The sequence below is a fragment of the Mus caroli genome, chromosome 8 (assembly GCF_900094665.2).
Source record: "Mus caroli chromosome 8, CAROLI_EIJ_v1.1, whole genome shotgun sequence".
NCBI lineage: Eukaryota > Metazoa > Chordata > Mammalia > Rodentia > Muridae > Mus > Mus caroli.
The window spans coordinates 96,763,990-96,768,527 of NC_034577.1; the positions used below are offsets into that span (position 1 = coordinate 96,763,990).

The window sequence follows — 4,538 nt, forward strand, 5'->3', positions numbered from 1 at the left end:
TCTCTCTCTCTCTCTCTCTCTCTCTCTCTCTCTCTCTCTCTCTCTCTCTCTCTCTCTCTCTGGCAATCCTGGTATTTGTTGTATAGATGAGGCTGGCCTCAAGTTTGGACGAATCTTCCTGCCTTTGACTCTAGAGTCTAGAGAACTGGGATTAAAAGATACTGAGTCACTAGATCTGGCTCGCACTCTCTCTCTCTCTTTTTAAGTAGAGATAGATTTCATTCTACCATTACTTGAGACATGGCAGTTTATTGGTACTTCAGGGAGGAAAAATATTGCATTCATTATTTCACTGAAACAAGTATTTGATTGATTATTGTGTGTCGGGATTTTCAAGGTCAGCAAAAGCTTCCTGTCTCATTTGTTAATAAGCTTACCAGTTGTGATGTAAACCAACTTAATCAGTAACACTACTCACTGTTGATTGAAGATAAGAAAACAAACTAAAAGATTGTTACTTCAACTATAGGAATTATTTTTTGGTGTTTGAGTATATATGCCATGATTATAAGAGTACTTTTTTAACAATCGCAGATTCTTTTAATCTGTATATATTCAGTGAATGGCTGAAAAGTACATGACTGTTGTGCTGATGGCATGACAAGCATTCGTAAAACGATTCAGTCAGTCAGTATAGTAGCAGCAATTGCGTGGTAGTGGGGTTTTGTTGTTTTTGAGAAAGGATCTTGGACTGTAGCCCAGGTTGGCTTTGGACTATTGGCAATCTCCTACCTTTGCTTCCCAGGTGCTGACGTTGTAGGCCTTCATTATCACAACCACCTAGTCTAGTGGATTTTTTGTTTGTTTGTTTTTTTGTTTTTTCTCCCCAATCATAGTAATCTTTAGTTTTCTCTCCTTTTTTTTAAAAGCTGTATGGTGTATTTATGTGAATTTGCTGTTTTCATGAAATGATTTCTGTTTTTCTTTTAGAATGACCACAAATCTAGAACCAAAGAACACAATGCACTAGCAGACAGACTCGAAGCTAGAGACTGGAGATCTGGGTTCTGTTGTCCTTCCTCAAACTGATTTTGCAGCCACGGAGAGGTAAATGCCTATTCCATTGTTTGCTGTTTATAAAGGGACTAGCGGGACCCAGTGGTGCATGCCTGTTGTTCCTTACATGGGAGAACCACAAGTTGAAGGCCACCCTTGGGAAAATTAAAAAGTAAGAAAATAGGCATGGTGTAATCCCTGCCAGCATTCAGGAACCTAAGTTCACCCTCCAGCACTGGGGGTGCAGTGGGTAGGAGTAGGATGTAATGACACCTCTTGGGTCTAGAGGATTTTTTGGGTAGTTTTGAGCATAGAAGATGCAGTACATAGTGTAATTCAGAGCAGGTAAGAACAGTACATTATGAGACTCTGGATATGAAACTGTTAGTACCATATACTAGTTGGTTGACAAAGCAGGTATGATGTCTTTCTGTAGAAAACATTGGGTTATGTGTTTTGACCTTTGGGAGATGATGTGAAATGGTGAATGACAGTTTATAGTTTTATAATTTTGATATGGAATAGGTATAATTTTTTATCTTCTAGTATCTAGTATCTGGGATAAAATTTTTCTTAATTAATTGGAGTTAGTCTAACTGGCCCATGGTTGCTTTTTATTATGATAGTCATTATCAATTATTGCCAACCTGTACTTTTTGCTATTAAAATGGATTATCATAGGGTATTTGGAAAAGATCTCATAACATTGGGGGTCTGTTCTGCTCTCAGATTTCTAAATAACTAAGTAGGATTTCATATAAGATTACTTCCATGAAAGGAGGTTGCATGAAAGCAAACAAAAGCACATCTTTTTTTAACCCTTGGGGGGGGAATATAAAATTTTGTGTACATTTGTGTAATGGAAAAAGGAATTTAGAAATCAAAGTTCATCTTAAAAAAAAACAAGATATGTTTGTTGTGTCTGTCAGTGGGGGTATGCTGAATGTCGGAGGATAGAGGACAAGTTTGGGGACCATTCTCTCTCTGTGCTCCAGGGACTGAGTTCAGTTCATCAGGCGTGCTGGCAAGTGCCTTTACCCACTGCCATCTCACCTACCATAGAGATGGGAACTTCAGATGCTAATATTATGTAAACTGACTGACATGAGTCTATTTAAGTGGTTACTAGAACTTTTTCCCCTTTTGTTGTTTTGGTTTTTCAAGTTCAAGACGGGGTTTCTCTGTGTTTAACACTTGCTGTCCTAGAACTCACTTTGTAGTTCAGTCTGACCTCGAACTCAGAGGTCTGCCTGCCTCTTCCTCCCAGCACTAGGACTAAAGGCATATGCCACTACACCTAGCAAATATATCAATTTTTAAAGTTACTTCTGACTAAATTATTTAAGTCACTATACCCTAAATTAGCATAATTTAAGCTCCAGGAAAACGGTCAATTTTATGTTTGGCTTCAAATGCCCTAAAATTGTGTCACTTTGTACCCTAAAGGCATTCGTACCCAAATTTGAAAAATAGGGATCAAATACAGTTAGGTTGACTTTAAGACAAGCAACCAGGAGTTCTAGGCCAGCCAAGACTACTAAGTGAGACCTTGTCAAAAATAAAACAAAAATTATATTTAAATAAGTCACTATATTTGAAGCAGAGTGCAAACTGTATTACTGTCTTGAAAAGTAAGGTCTTCAACAAAATGAGGTATGAATGCCTAGAGTGGAAAGTATTACTTATGGGCATCATAGTGGGAACATGTAAGAGAAGTGATGTTTTTGTTGCTTGCTTGCTGGCTTGTTGAGACAGCTCTGGCTGTGTATAGCCTAGACTTTGAGTCTGAAATGACAGACAATTCTGCCTCAGCCTCCCATGTGCTAGAATTCCAGGCATTCCACCAAGCCTGGCTGTCTTAATTGTGTGTGTGTGTGTGTATGCACATGAACATACATGTTTGTGCTCTTGTGCATATTGGAGGTCAGAGGACAACTTGGAGGAGTCAGTTCCCTCCACCAGGTAAATTCTGAAGACCAAATGCAGACCATCAGATTTGGTTGCATGTGCTTTTACCTCCCGAGCCATCTCATCAACCCCAGCATACTCACTCCTTTAACAGTTCATACTGAATTTTGAGGGTTGAGGATATAGCATAGTGTTAGAAACCTTTCTATTTGTGCTGGAGGGTGATGTCATGGACTTGGAGAGATGTCTTTGTGCTTGCTGCTCTTGCAAGAGGACCAGGATTAGATTCCTCACACCCAACTGTAACTCCAGTTCTGACATTATTTTTGTATCTACATTCTTTGATTTGGCTGGCTGGATCCTTGGGTTTTCATTTCTATGTGTTACATTCTCCATAGATATATACCATTGACTGACTTTTAGGGTCAGGGTCACTAAGTGGGTGTCCATTGTTAGTTTCTTTACAGTACAAAGACACTTCCCTTTGGTGCTCTTAAACAGAACACTGTATTTCTAAGAAGTATCCTGTTTGACAACTTGTTTTAAAAATCTAATATTTCTTTGTTCTTTAAATTTTAATGAGTAGTATGGAATATATGTGTATCTTTGCTTTTCAGATTTTTCTGTTAAATAATTCTTTTATTATCCATATTTTATTCTATGGTACCTTATTATACTCAGAATGTTGGAGCTTGTTCCAACTAGTCTTGATCTGTGTTAAGAGCATTATGTTGCTATTTATTCTTACCATCATGCTATGTGGTATAGGTATTTGTTGTTGAATATAAGCTGTGAGGTTTCTGACTTAATGTTAACCTTATAGGAACTCCTCCCCACTCCCTACCTTCAGCCAAATAGAAATGGTAGTGGTTCTATCAAGTAGTCTTTGTGTATGGCGTACTGAGATACATCGCAAAACTAAGCTCATTCTTTCCTCCTAAGAAAGGAGAGAGGTGAAACCTCAAGACTACTCTGTGAGATATAATAAGTTTGAGATGACTTTGCAGGGGTTTTTTGTCTTTTTGAGACAGGATCTCTCTGTATAATCCTTGAACTCCGAGATCCTCCTGCCTCTGTCTCCTAAGTGCTGGGATTAATTAAAGTCATGCACCATTACACCTAGCAGCTTTGCAGATTTTTATCTAAAAATAAACAAGCCAGATATTGTAGCTCATACTTGCATTCCTAGCACTCCAGAGATAGAGGATTCCATCAGTGAGTTTGAGGTCAGTGTAAAGTCTTGTCTCAAAAGTGTGGAGGGGGGATGACGGGGGACATCAAATTAGAAAAATATAAACTATATTTAAAGTATTATATTTTAGGCCAGTAACTTTAAAACTGTGGAACATACATTCTATATGAAATATGATTATAGTCTGAAATCACCTGTCCTCTTCCCAAGTGTTTAGATTATAAACAGGATCTGTTGTCATACCTCGTGCCCTGGGGATCATAATGAAATAAGGTTTCATCTACCCCACATCCCCTGCATCAAAGCCTCGGAGTGAGATCACCAGATGATTCTGATGTATTAAAAAAACCGTTTTAAGAAACACTGGTCCTGGGCTGGTGAGATGGCTCAGTGGGTAAGAGCACCCGACTACTCTTCCAAAGGTCCAGAGTTCAAATCCCAG

The 4,538-nt window shown here is 38.5% G+C and overlaps 1 protein-coding gene across 5 annotated transcripts in view; it reads left to right on the forward strand.

Annotated features, from left to right (window-relative positions):
- The window catches only part of Ctcf (CCCTC-binding factor), a 48,770-nt gene that overhangs the window by 6,127 nt on the left and 38,105 nt on the right, over positions 1-4,538 (forward strand). For all 5 annotated transcript variants that reach the window (XM_021170025.2, XM_021170028.2, XM_021170026.2 and 2 more), the window contains exon 2: positions 931-1,047. The gene's annotated coding sequence lies outside the window, so the exon portion shown is untranslated. The remainder of the gene's footprint in view (positions 1-930; positions 1,048-4,538) is intronic.